We start from the raw sequence: 15,233 nt of genomic DNA, 5'->3' as shown, positions 1-15,233 counted from the left end.
TAGCAAGTTGTAGATGGTATGTCTGTGTATTAGCGCCTCTTCATGGTGAATATGAAAATGTAATTGAGCAAACCATATTCAAGAAATATACCCTGTTTTTAGAAAATGCTAAAATTACATTGATTTGATGAAAGGATCCTGAGGGCCGTTAGATATTTAAACGGGGGCCCACGGGCCACACTTTGGACATGCCTGGTATAAACAGATGGATGTCGGGATGTAGGGGCGGACTTCCCTGCTTTTACAATCGATCAAAAGATGATTGGATTGGGACTTAAAGGAAAAGAATAAGTGCAAACTTCATTTAAAAAAAGGTAAATGAAGTCAAGGTGGGACATAATAAAAGCAAAACGGAGATGAAACTTGACATGACCAAATGCTATTACAAAGAACTAAAATAGGGCAGTAATTTAAATGGCTCATGTTTCTACTAAGTACTAATTAATTTCTGTCAAAAACAAGGAATAATGGTTTTCTTTAATTAAAAAGATTAACTAGTGCTCTAGTAAGAAGGATAACCCACCAAGTGGTGTGTGTATATTATGTTCTCCTTGCTTTAGAGGAGGGTCATTCATCCCTCATTAAGCCAGTGTCCTCTTCCCAGAAGTCTTTGGGCTTTAGGTTACTGCGCAGCATCTTTTACAGCTCTTCTATTCATTTTTCCTCAAGCTTCACGTTCTTCTTGAACTTTCAGTCCCTTGGCATTGCAGCATTCATCACCATATCCTCCTTCAGGTGTTTGTCCATCAGCACATTGTCCGGTTCGTTAGCCATCACCTTCTTGTCAGTTCTGTCTGAATAATTCAAGGATCTTCTCAGTCCACCAATGCATGTTCTACTGAGAAAGCTGAGCCGGTGGAAGAGAGGAAAATGGTCCGTCTTGTTGTTCTTAGGGCTCTGGAATGTGCTTGGATTAGGGATAGGCAACTCCAGGCCTTGAGGGTCGCAGTGTCCGCATGATTGGTTCCCGTGTGGACGACATGCAGGAATGCTGCCCTCGAGGCCTGGAGTTTTGGAGGGTTTCTCTAAATGGGAAAACTGTTTCGATATATATATGTCAGTTGATAAATGTAGTTTTTTAGTTACTTTATTGCCAGATAAAGTAACACATTACTTTTAGAATCTTAATTTCTTAACTTCATGTTTTACTCTTAAAAAAAAAAATCCGATTTAGGTTTTTTGATTTAATCTAGTTTTCGCCACCAACCTGATTCTTTGCATTTGGGTCCTTCAAAAACCTCAATTTATAAAAGCTACCATTGTTATATCAGCCAGAAGAAGGTCAAATTAATCCAAATTATGATGTTGATTTTAGGACGCCAAAATTTTAAGGAAAATATGTTCCTTTTTGTAGACTTGACGTAGAACATTTCATTGCACTGGACTGCATAGACTACTGTATAGTGCAATAAGGAGAATTAAAGAATGCAAATTTTTATTGTGTTAGAGAAAAACTGCCATTAAATTAGTCTATAATCCTTGGCAGTTGGGCTCTGAACTGCTGACGTCTTACATGTTTTGGATGAACTCGGACTGTAGATGTTTAAACCCTTGAGCCTAGACCAGGAGTCTGCAACCTTAAACAGTAAAAGAGCCATTTGGGTTCGTTTTCTGATCAAACCCTAGTAGGAACCACAAAGTTTTATTTTGATTTAGCTTTGCATTCATTGCAATATATATTTTAATAGTAGATATGAAATGTGTTTTTTAGAGCATGAACAAAAACAGAAATATAAAGAGAAACTATAATTTTCTCAGCATTATTTTTTACGTTTGACAGAAGCTTGTAAGGTTTCTTTTCAAAATAAAAGACACCATGTGCCAAACAGGATCATCCCAGCATAAGACCATATGTGCTTTAAACTCATAAAAGATCAGATTTTTTTTTTTTTTAACCAAAGTTTTACTTAGTATTTGAAATCGGTGTATTCTGGAGGAAGCATAGAGCAAACAAGATCTCTTCAAGTCAGCAGGGATGTAAAAACCTTTACATAGTTTATCCTCTATGTGCACCTCAGTCATAAATGTATAAACTTAACTAATCTAAGTTAGATATATGCTAATTTAGTAACACTTACTTGATAAATATATTATTATTGTATTTTTCTTTAGTCAGAGATCCACTATGGAGAGGTAAAAGAGCCACATGTGGTTCTGGAGCCGCAGGTTGCAGACCGCTGGTCTATCCGCTGATGGTTGGAGGCCATTCCAAGCAGGTTGAGAACAGGGTGGAAGAAGGACGGCGAAGTGTCTAGAATGTGAGACAACCGTTCATGATTTCAAAGGAAAAAACATGATTCAGAAGAAGATGACTATTAAGCTATTGGTTGAAAGTGAAGGCCTACTTGCTAATGGTGTGTGGAATGATAATCCTGTGTACCTGTAAGCGAGGTAGATCTTCCTTACTGAAATTGGGCCAAAGTTTGACTACTTCTTTAGTATAAAAGAATTGTGTCCTTCGGGTGGACAAGTGTTTCCCATGAGTGTGTGAGTGTGTTCAAAATAAACAGGTAAGCAGGTATTATCAAAGATTCCTTTGAGTTCCCATGTGGGGAATAGCCAAGTTTTTGCCTTGTTTCTGGCAAAAGGCTTAGCTACGCTTCACACATCACTACGCTGCTTATATAAATGTCTATTTCAGCTAAAGTAAAACAGTCAAACTTTGTCGAATAAAAAAGCCTTGTTGCATTGAGACAGAGAGAGCCAACTACAAAAGGATTTCAAGCAGACGGTGTCAAAAAGAAACAGGGTGATTACCAGCCAGTCCCGGTTGGATCAAATGCGACCACCTGCCACTTTTCCCTGAAACGCTGTCCCACATCTTTCCAGCACACAGCCCCCTCCCCCATCTGCACCTCCCAGCTTGAACTGAAAAGTGGAGTAGTGGGTTTGGGTACAAAGGTGACACCGGTGACTTTTTCCAACCCATTCATTTAGTCTGTCTGCAGCTGTGCAGACCTTTCAGCTGACTGTCCTATTGTTTTCTGCTGTAAATCTCACCAAGTTCTTCTATCAAATGGAAAAAAAAGAAGAGAGGAAAAAAGACAGGATAATAGCAGCCTTTGTTGGACAAGGCTTTGAAATATCACATATAAATAGATGCCATTTGAAAAGTGCAGCGACTGTTAAGTTTGAATAAATTGCGATAAACCCTGCATGGAGAAATAATACTCATTAGTGCTTTCAACCTGCAACCAAAAGTTGAAAAAATGGATGCAGAAAAATAGAAACTTATTTTTTTTTATTCTTATAGCATTAAAATTGGACCTTGCTTTATTGTCTACAGCTGATGCCTAGTCATGCTTTCATGTTTCACACTCATTTATAGTTCATTTGAATAGATTTACCTATTTTGCTTTTTTTTGTTTTATCAAATGATGAGGCTCTGCTTTAAAGTGGAATAGAACCAAAATTTCATGCATTTGTGGTTTATTTGTAAAACCGAACATCCTGATTACTGGTGAACTTAAGTCTGACTGATAATAAAACACAAGAAAAAGGATTAAAAAGCATAGACTCAAACAGAAACACAGTTTTATTCGAATTTACAATAAAAGTACAAATTCACTTTATGCCCATGCACAAATAGTGTCATTTTTCTCAAAGTTTAATCCTAATTAATTCACCAGTGCTCGTGAATTTCTGTCAACTCATCTGATCTCTTCTGAGAACAATATTAATTGTTGTCATGCTCTTTGATTTGCCTAATTTAAAGGGTCCTTGGTTAATTTAATGGATCACAGAGTGAAATTTCTGAAGTTTCTGACCGAATATTTTGATAGCAGTTTATTAAATGTCATAAATATTGTCACTGGATTTACTATTCTAAATTATTCAGAAAAAATCTTTAAAAATGACTTTTAAAAAAATCTGGTTGAGGTTCAGATAGACCTTTATAGCATAAAGGAACTTAAATAACCCACTCAATGCTGCAATCTTATGCAAATTGCATTTGATAAACCAACCCCACACAGCTAGCAGCCCTTGTGATGATACATTGACTGTGTATAACAACTGGACTGAGTGTTCCAAACATGAAGTACCTGCAGGCTCTAAAAAGCCAAAATTGTGTAGACTTCCATTGAGAAAGAAGGAGCTATTACTCATTTTTTTAAATTATTTTTTCTCTTTATTGCAAAATATTCAAGCTATAAATTGACCAGTCAGATGCCTCAGTTAAATTATGGGATTTCAGGTACAACGTTTAAAATGCTGGACAGATTTTCCTAAGCCTGCTTTTTTCAAGATTCAAGATACTTTTAAGTAGAAGGGGTGTGGAATTCCAAGAATCTCACTCCTGATCGGTGAGAGTTGTTACCATAAAAACAATGACTCAAACGCACTCTGACTAATCACTGATAGAAAAAAATGTGAATGAATTGACTTCATTTGGTTGTAGCCAGAAGCAAGTCATTTTCTATGGGTGACATCATACTCACTCAGTCCAGTTCTTTTGTATGGTCAATGTGATGAAAGCTTTGCAAGTCATTTTCTATGGGTGACATCATACTCACTCAGTCCAGTTCTTTTGTATGGTCAATGTGATGAAAGCTTTGCAAACTTCACGCTAAGTTAAACACGAGTAAATTAACTGTAATGGAGTAAAACTGAACAAGTAAGTTCGTGAAGAAAGTTTGAACAAATTATTAAAAAAATAACTATTTAAATGTATGTTTTGATCACAATTTGGTACTAACTTTAAGCAACATTTCTGGGACACATTTTTTGTTTATTGTCAGCGATGTTACATTTAGAATTTAAAGAACAATGTATGCTTTAATGGCAATGAAAGCATACATTTGACAATTTGTGCCATACAAGTTCATGGTTTATGAATGAACAATACAAGAAAGTTTAATGAAGAAATGAAGAAACTGACCAAAGGCTCAACATGAATGCCTGGTTCACACCGGACGTGGAAGCGCCGCATACCTCAGCAGTTGGCTCATGCCGAGCAGCAATCATTGCAATGTAAGTATGAGGCCAGGTCTCTCTCATAATTTACAAATGCACAAACTAAAATTCATAAATGGACTGTGATGGAATTTTTTTATTTTTTTATTTTTTAATTAATTTTTAGTTTTTTTATTCCAACAGAAGATACAAATTTCCACCACAGTGTAGTGTACTTTTATGAATTATAGATTGTACATTTCTGAATTATGAGATAGATCTAGCCTCATACATCTGGCCGTTTTTTTTCGCGCAAGCCATGAGTGATCCGTGTCAATCCTGGCTGGAAGTTATGACAAAACACACGAGAAAATCCGGTCAAATTTCAAAATAGAACTAATTTTTCACAATAAAATACAGCGATAGACAAATGGGATCATATGTTTGTACCTAATTTAGAGAATGTAATGTAGAGATGAAAATAAACACGCAACACACAAAAAACAGACACTGTGACACACAGATCAATGTAGTGGACTGACCATGGAATGGAGGGTTTGGTATTTGATGATGGGCAAAAAAAAAAAAAAAAAACTCTAAATAACCACAGCTGAGCAGAAGCGCCTGTTGACCGTACAAAAAATATGTGTCTGGTGTGAACTGGAGGTTAGCGGGCACTACGTGCACTCCGCCCGCACACCGCTTCGCAGTGCTTCCATGTCCGGTGGGGACTAGGCGTTAACATCTAATGCTTTAAAACAAGATAAACCATATGATTATATGGCTTACGGTGAGATGTTGTAACAAAAAGATTCAAGAATGCTTGTAGAAACTGATTTTTTCCCACCACTTCCGATTGTCAGTTTGTCAAACCAGCAGCTCCTCAGAGAATGTTATGTAGTCAGAATCTCATCTTAGTCTGTGCAGAAGATCATATATAACACTAAGCATCCACATTTCAGATGATCCAGCTTTGCTATTGAACTGACTAAACTGGGGGCTCTGCTTGCTGGGGGGTCATGGATGCCCACGGACTTCTGTACCTGCACAACTAAGAGCATTCTCAAAAACTGCATCTCTGCATGATGGGACAATTTTACTGGAGCCCACAAAAGGCACTCCAGATGGTCCTGAAATTGCCCTACAAGTCCCTGTTAGCCTTTTTGCACAGCACTGACGACATTTACAACAAACACCGCACAGGTAGGGACCGAGACATCATCAAAGATACATAAACCAATTCACACATTTTACCCTCCTACAGAAATATCTGCTCCCACTCCGACTGCTTCAGGATCAGGTTTTTTTCCCAGAGGAAACTGAGACTCTGCTGGATTTTTAACAGAGAGAAACATTCATGAATGAGTAAAACTTTATTTCTAGACTACTTTACAACCAGTGTTTTACAATAAAGAGATATAGTGACAACAGACAATAAAATACATAAAAGAAAAAGAAAAATTAGTTAATGAAAATAAGATGCCACCAACTAGTGAGTATTAAAAGCCATTCTATAAGGTTATGTTTTTAGAAAAGGTCTCACGTCATGCACAGTTCTGCAGCAATATTAGTCAATAACTGAAGGCCAGCAACAAAAAGGCATGATCCCGATCTCTTGGACTTTTTTATCCAAAGTCGCTGATCACCATGTAAATGTGCATAAAGACATTGTATCTAATTTGCAAAATTACACACTTGAGGTGCTCTGCATACTGTCCTGTAAATACTGTAATTCATAGACAATGTTCATGCTGCTGTCTTGTCTGAGCTCACACTGTTTCTCATGTTCAAACCTGATTCTTCTAGTTGGCTAAACATTGTAAGAATCACTCAAAAAAAAACTATTGTAATCAATTCTAATCCAGTTTAATCTAATCTAAAACTCATCTCGTCCTGTTTTTGGAATTCCTTAATCATTTACTTATTTTAAATTGATTAGATTGGGTAAACTCCAAAAATGGCTGATAAAGACACAGAGTGTTCCTTGAAACTCTCCAGTCTGTGTGTTTTGTTGCAGACAAATGCGTTTGAACCCTTGATGCACTTGCACGTCAGCAAGATCCTGCACTGAGTAAAGTTGCACCGGTTGCAAAATGGGCCCATAATCTCTTTTGTTTTCAGGGGTTTTAAGGTCTGCAGCAAAATGTATCTGACCACAGAACAAGAAGCCAGTAATATTATTAATAGATCAAGAAATGCAACCTTTAAATATTTAAATATAATTTTTTCTACAACACACCCCTTCTTGTTCAATTTAAACATATTTAGATTTGTAAAAATGAGTCAGCTGCTATGATCACGATTTTATGTTCTATCAGTTACTGGGAACAATTGCGGTGAAGTGCACATGAAGTGGTGAGTGTTTTGTTCTTCCTATTTAGGGATCATTTAGCTTTTTAGGGAATTTGTAGCCATGTGATGGAATAGAACATGTCGTTCACTGCATGGACATTCACTCTGCCCACCTTCATAAAGAGGCTTTTACGTAGACCTATTCTAATTTGAATGTGCACTCTGTGAAAAGACTCTGACTTTCAAAGCTTCATTTCACTGCAAGGTTGGAAATGAGAGCCAAAAAAAGAGAGAGAAAAGCAGGATTGGGTTCACTCTCAGGTAACTCGAGTCACTGCAGAATGGATGTATTTAGTATTTTGTTTCCTACCAAATCTGTTGGAAAGTTCATGTTTTCATTTGGACCATGCATGTCCAAGGCGTCCAGCATTCAAATTTCCACCAGCCTGTAGGTTTATGTTGTAACATCAATAATTACTTAGATATAACTTATTGATTATGACTGGCCTTTGATCAAGTCACTGAAAACGTCACGTGCCCTGATTGGTTGATGTGCTGCGTCAACCTTGCCAATGCTCAAATCACGACACAAGTCCCCAGATTGCATCTGTGCATTGACTTAACCTTACAACTTGACGCCCGTGCCACGGTGTGAATTCAGCATTATAGGCCAAACAAAAAGGACATATTTATCTGTTTCTGGAGTCAAAACCACAGTGGTTTTATTTGTATTATTTGTGTTATTTTTCTGTTCACATGATTTAAATTTAGTAGTGTAAAGTGGCAATTTAAAAGTTAAAAATAATGTAACATTTCATATGAACCCACACTTAATGTTGACAATTTTTTTTTTTCTCTCCAGACTTTTTCTTTATTTTATTTCTGTTCTTTAAATATGAATTTCACTGGAATTTTTTAACAGTTCTGTACAATATGAAGAAAAAAGTTTTCCAACTGCAAAAAAAAATTATAAAAAAGTTTGCATATAAGGTTGTTATAAGGGTTCAAAGAATGCATGTGGATTTGTTGGCCCTCACATATTTTCATCTCACCAAATTTAGCCCTCTGTGCAAAAAGTTTGGACACCCCTGATTTAGACTTTATAGAAGAAACTAAGAAGAAAATAAAAGTTTTTTTTAGGGGTATCTTCTGCTTTAACCCGGGCGTTTAGGTGCAGAAACTGTACAATCTCAATTACTTTATGCAAGCAGAGCATGTCCAAACTGAAATGCAGTGCAATTGGTTTTTATTAATTGAATAATTTCTCTTCTTTGAAGTCTATTTCACTGATGATGCAGACCAAAGGCGTGCTAGATCTTGAGTAGAGAGTTTAAATAAATTAAATTGTAAAAAAGAAAAAGAATGAAAAATCAAGAAAAACTAAAAGAGCAGCGCCCAAAGCTGTGCTTCTTTGAAAGAAGTAAAGTGGATTTGCTGAAATCTACAGTGCGAGAGTGCACTCAGTGGTTTAACAGCACAGTGATTGTGTGTGAGCGTGTGTGTGTGTGTGTGTGCGACTGTGGCCGGCTCACGCTCATAAATCAATGTCGTGTTTTATTTAGAGACATGGCCGGCTCTCTCCCAGCGAGCCCCCCGCTGCCCGTCTTTCCGAGTCCCCGGGTAAAGACGGCTCACACCAACAACACCAGTGGAAGCTTTTGTTATCAGCTTCATCAAAAGAGGCTTCAGACCCCCCCACCACCCCTCTCTCTTCATTCTTTCACTCCTCTGCCTTTCATTTTGAACGCAGCACCTCCTTCCATTACCTCCCGTGACATGCATTTACTCACTCTTTTACGATGAATTCATAAAATCACAACAGTGATGGAACACTAAGAATGCTTTATGGAAACTCATTAGGGAGTATCTATCTCTGCCTGCCTGTCTCCCCCTCATGCCCACAGATGCATACACACTTTCTGTCTCCAGTGCGCACAAAAAACGACAGCAGAAGCACAGTGAAGTGAAAAGTTGGGTTGTGAGCTCTCTGTGGAGTGTTCTGATAAGTATATCAACGCTTGGCTGCCTGATACACTTGGTGAGGCTGCAGCCGTTTTCCTCTGAAATCCCTTTTCAGATCACTCAGGCTGTCTCTTTACCACATTAGCCTGTGTTGTTGGTTAAAGGAGAAAACAGGCTGCTACAACTATCAAATTAGGAACAATAAAGACCCTCTTCGATGTTTTCTGGTGTTTGTAACATGTTCTTTATAGACACATTTAAAGAAAATTAAGCTTAAAATTGCATTTCTGAGAATTTCTTTATTCAAATCATAGTAAATCGGGAACAGGCAAAAAATATAATGTTTGTGATGTAGAAAATACGCTGAGCAAGCCATAAGCTCCCTGCTCAAACTCTCAGCAATGGAGAGAGGAAGGGGGGCGGGCTTACTCTGCGCCAACTCAGAGTTGAATTCTTATGAACTACTGCCACTCTGAAGAAATTATATGGCAAAAACAACAGTTTGTAAGACCACTGGATTCACTTTAGAGGAGCTCAAAAGATGATTGGAGAGGATCTTTAATACAAAATTGTGTTGTAAAGGAAAATCATGGGATCTAGCATTATATTTTCTTTCATTTTTTTTTTAATTAAAAAAATTGGTTATTTTCAAAAATTGTCCCCCAAACCACAATGTGTTATGAAAGTTAAAAGGAGGGAGGACAAAGTGATACAATAATCCCCGCGTATTTGCTATTTTACGTATTTTCAGATTTTTTTCAGTCATGTGACTCTTCCATTTTGTCACAAAAACTGAGACAACTCCAGACACTTCAATGGAACTTTTGCATCCAAAGGAGGTGCTGCAGTGCTAAGGTGAGATAAAGAGCACGCCGGCCCATGAACCCGTTGAAAAAGTTCATCATGCAGCAACTGCCATGCATGGGCGGGTCAAAGTCTCCCTTCACCGCTCCAATTCTAAATTCTCAACTTGCAGACAAATAGATCCATTAACGTCTTAATTTTCCTCATATGAACTGTCATCTGGCTTAAAACTGTACCTCTGGATAGGTACATTGCTCGCCATTTTTTCCAAATTTTTTTGCTATGCTATGTTAGCTTGGGTTTGTGAGATGCTATAAGTTAGCAGGAGAGAGTGTAAACAAAAGGTTGATTGGAAATTAGCGAAAGGCTGTTCTGAAATGACACAGGCTTTTTGATATTTGCTTAAAAACTGCATAATCATGATTAAAAGACCACTGGGAATGATTTTACAATGGAAAAAAAAATAGTTGGAGGGGGACTTTTTGGCTTCTTAGGGCTGCTGGAAAGAAGTGCCACCAAAAACATCAGCTGCTAAAAAAACCTCAAGGTGGTTGTAAATTAAGACATTAGCACAGCACTTGCTCACTAGTTTGGTCATCTGGATAAGGATGTGTGAAAATCAAAGGCCTGAACCACCCTGTGACCCTGGGTTCCTTACCAAGGATGGGCCCATGCTGTACTTTGAAGATGTTTGCAAAATCTTCAACGAACATGTATAATTTAAGGCAAAAACAACAAAATGGACTTGGTGATGTGAGCATCGGGAATCTATTACAGAATTTCTGTTGTAGAGTATTGAAGTGGTTCTGACAATTTTGCCAGATTTTTTGCCAATAAGAAAAAAAGAAAAATACAGTTTACTCGCTAGTGAGCGTAAAGTTGCATTTGCAATTATGAATCCGAATCATCAACCCTTCACCACCATACTTGGAGCAGCTGTGATACAGAAGTGAGGTGGTCAACCTCTAATTGGAGGATTACAAGTTTGGCTCCCATCTATGTGATGATGTGTCCTTGGACTCTGACCCTCCTGGCAGTTGAAGTTACCACCATGTATGACAGCAGAGCTCTCATCAGTGTGGTATGTGGTGCATGGATGTATGGGACTGTGACTGTAAAACATCTTGGGTCTGAAAGACTGTGGAAAAGTTCTGAAAAAGTGTTCGCCATTTTACTAGACAGCTTGTATGTTGTGTCTGTATGGATTTGTTTCGGCAAATAGTGGGAGAACTTCCTAAAAAGCCAATAGTCACTTTAGTGTTATCTGTTACTAGCAAAAGTTGAGCTTCAGCAGCAACTTTAAGTTTAGCCTCAGAAACTCTCTATAACAACCATACATTTGCAGCGTTTTTCAAAATTCTTCTGTCTGACTTGAAACTATTATTTGTGTAGTGGAGAAAAAAACTTCAGATTTCTCAGTTTGTCTTTTTTTTCTTTGGTAATTTCTGTGAAAACGCCTGGTGTGTCCTTGGTTTGAGCCCCATTTCTTGTGAGTTATCACATCTGTATGTCTGACTCCAGAAAAATAAAAAATGTTTTTCTGAAACCTTTGTTTTTTATAGATATTGAATTGTTTTATCTGAAATTAGGTAAAACCCTAAAAAAAGGCTACTGCAGATATGAAAATGGGATTGCTTCCACTGTGCAGTGAAAACTCAGCACAATGTTTTCTCTCCCTGTGTACATCATCATCTGGAAACTTAACTTACCACTGGACCATCTCTCTGATTCTCAACCAACACCGCAGCCCCTCCAGGTTTGTCTGGATCCCAAAACGCTCGGCTGTGATGAGAAAAACTCATGCGTCCAGTACAACCCGAAGGCCGAGTTTCCATTACAGATCTACTCCTAACACAAAATTGCATGCTTTGCTGAGGCACCACCACTTTTTCAGGTTTGAATTAGAGTAGAGTGAGACACAGCACCCCCCCCCNNNNTTCCCGTCCCCCGGCAGACGAGCTCAGCAAGATGAACATCATCACAGAGTTGCAAGTTTTCTCAGAAATGATTTGCTGAAGTGGAATGCATGAACAACTTACACACTTTAGATGGAGGTCCTGACTGAGACACAAACTCCGGTTTAGAGATAGAACCTAATAATTAAACAGAAAAAAAACACCCATAAAGATGCTTAAATCTTCTTTTAAAGGCTAACTAAAGCCTAAATTAACTTTATTTTGGTTGTTGACCTCTATAAATGGGGCTTTAAAAGTGCTGTCTGTTGGTCATAGCCACATTTTTGATCAATTAAAATAAACTTGTTTAATTTTTGAAAATATAGTCAAAAACTGCCTATCTGCTGCCCCTACAGGTTGAATTGAGGTATTACATTTGAATTTTGTGATGGTTAAACCATTTGGGGTGGCCCTGGTGCAGCGATAGGGCGGTCGACTCAGGAAGATTGCAGGTTTGATTCCCGCCTTGCCCGCCCATGTGTCAAAGTGTCCTTGGGCAAGACACTAAACCCCACATTGCCTCAGGTGGAAGGGTGGCGCCAGTGTTCGGCAGCAGAGCCACCACCAGTGTGAATGTGTGTGAATGTGTGAATGGGTCTGTGACTGAGTTTAAAAATCATTGGCTAAATTTATGACTCTTCTGGTAAATGTACGCGTTTTAAAGTTGGAAAATGTATTACTTTAAAGGTTGTAAATCTACTGATTTAAATCACGTAGATTAAAAAAAAAAGTCATGCATTTATGAGTAAAAAGCAATAAATGTACATGTAAAAAAGTAATAAATTAATAAGAAAAAACTTGTTAAACAAAAAAGTTGTCTGTTTATCGGAGCTGTCAAACATGAAAGTCGTGGAGTAGTTTGTGAAACGTTATTTCTGGATGGGTTTCAAAAACAAAGACATTTTGAACCTTTGGCTACTCAAAATCCCATAATTCTGTGTTCTGTGTTAGTAATGTGTAGTTTGATATGTAAAAGAAGGAGCTCAGAGACACACGTTTGCAGGACTTTATTCTGCCCTTTTAATTCACATACCCAGAAGCCCATTTGTCACCTTACATCATGTAACTGTCATGCGCACAAGGAACACCAAAGGGGAATGAAAAGTGTTAGAAATGCCCCCTCCTCCAAATGAAACGTCCTTTTTCAACACAAAACAACAAAGACGAATGAAAATAGTCTATTACGCCAGCATAAAAACATTGAACAGAATATACTGATTGTAAGTGAACATTTAACACTACACTAAAGTAAATAGCCTAAGCCCAACAGTGTTTACAAGCCCACCAAATAGTCCATCATTACCATCACTATCTGATTTCTTATCAGATATTTCAGGTGACAGGAAGACAGGGTAATTCTGTGTCTTTTCCCTAAAAACAAATAAGGAAAAGCTCTAATGGCATCCACTGGATTCTGAACGGTAAAAAAAGCCTGAAGTGGTGCAGCCACATTGATTGTAGTTGACTCCACAGTACTCTATCATTCTGAAAATGGGTAATTGGGCAGAACAATTGGGTCTCAACAGCTGTTGGGTACAACCACCTGCCAATGAAAACCACTTCCCTGATCATGCAAAAATTGGAGCTGTGATATAGCAAAATAACTAATTTTCCACACACAGTTCAGATTAAACTTTAATGTTGTTTTTGAAACCAGACTATATAAATTCTGTTTGGATGAAAAGGTGGACTTCTTAATGCAGGACCCAACAGTAAATTCATTTCTTTACTAACTAGTGGTCATTTGAGGAACTGCAATTGGTGGTACTTAAGATTACTTAAAATTAAGATAAAGAAGCAAATTTTATGAAAATATTACAAAACCCACATGGAATTCGTTCATTTTTCACAAGATGTTATTTTGGAAAACACCAAAATCAGGATTATAAAGATGAATTTAACAATTACAATAAAACAAGACTTAAAAACCAGAGAAGTGAAGCAAAATGTGACGCCCTTCTATACATGAAGAAAGTGAAAATTAGAAGATCTGACATGGAGCAAGTAAAAACAAACATTTACACCGAGGGGAATCAATAAAAACTGATCCGGATTGCTAACCAAAAACCAGCTAGGGTGAAGACAACTCAAAGAGGAAAAACAAAGAACTTGGCTAGAGACTTTTTGCAAAATTGAACAAGGTAAACATGGAAAAAAAGAAGAAAAAACACTAAAGAACTCTCAACCAAAGATGTCCTCATGCCACATGCAATTAAAAATCTTTTCATTAAAAAAAAAAAAAGAAAAATCTCCAAACCGTTTATTGCAAATTAGGGATAAATCCATGTCTACTTTGTTCTATGTTTTGATTCTGCTATCTGTTGCTTCCGTATAGGACAAGAGACAAAAGAAATAAATAAACCAGCAGGAAGATAACACGAAACACCCCAGGCCTTGCCTGAGGAAGCTAAACCCTTGAGAGAGATCAGGGTTGAAAGAGAGTCTTGACTCCGACTGCTTACTCCCGAATGTCCAGGATCCTCCCGTCCTTCTCACATACTGTATAGCTTAGACGAACCATCCCGGTTTATCTCAGAAAAGGTGCATACATCAACAAGCTGAATGTCTTTTTTTGTGCAAGACCATACAGTTACTACACTTTTACTGACTAAATGAAAATATAAAATCGTATCTGTGTGCTATGTATGATACATTTAGTCTAATCTACGTGTAAAACAAGGTCAATCCCACTCAAATCTATATTAAAAAAAAAAAGCCAAGATTCTATCAGAACCAGAACTCAGCACAGACAACAACTCATTGATCGTTAGCTCTGATTGGATGGCACCTGTAAATGTTTACCTGCTATAAGCTTTTTTTTTCTTAATCAACTCAGGATAACTTAGAAAACCAAATGAAACTAAGTAAAGCCTTTTGAAAAACTTCTGAACTAAAGCCTTGGTCCGTATTAGTACTGCAGGTTTTTGGATTTTTTGGACCTGTGGAGGGTTGTAGAGAGGAGCGGCCACATCTTAAGTGGAGTGAGTCGAGGTATGTTTTGGAGTTTTCTTGAGACTTGTGCGGCCACCTCAAGGGACATAATGAAAATGGAACAATATGATCGTGGTGTATTGTGAAGTATTGTGAAGTATTTGTAAGGATAGTGAAACTTACACACAGGTGATGCTGTCGTAAGGTGCCCTTACACCATAGTCTATTCATTAGTCAGGCGTTTTCACTGGTCCCTTACTGACGGTGTGCAAATGGTTCACGCACGGAGTACACAGATGGTTTGTAAGAGGCTGTAGGATGCCAACACATTCAAAGCTCTGATTGTCTCTCCTCAATTTTGACTGTTAGGTACCTGACATCATTGTAAGTTATGTT

Source organism: Oryzias melastigma, linkage group LG7 (genome assembly GCF_002922805.2).
Source record: "Oryzias melastigma strain HK-1 linkage group LG7, ASM292280v2, whole genome shotgun sequence".
In the NCBI taxonomy this organism is placed as follows: Eukaryota; Metazoa; Chordata; class Actinopteri; order Beloniformes; family Adrianichthyidae; genus Oryzias; species Oryzias melastigma.
The sequence above is the reverse complement of the archived record's forward strand: the minus strand, read 5'-3'. Positions refer to the sequence as shown.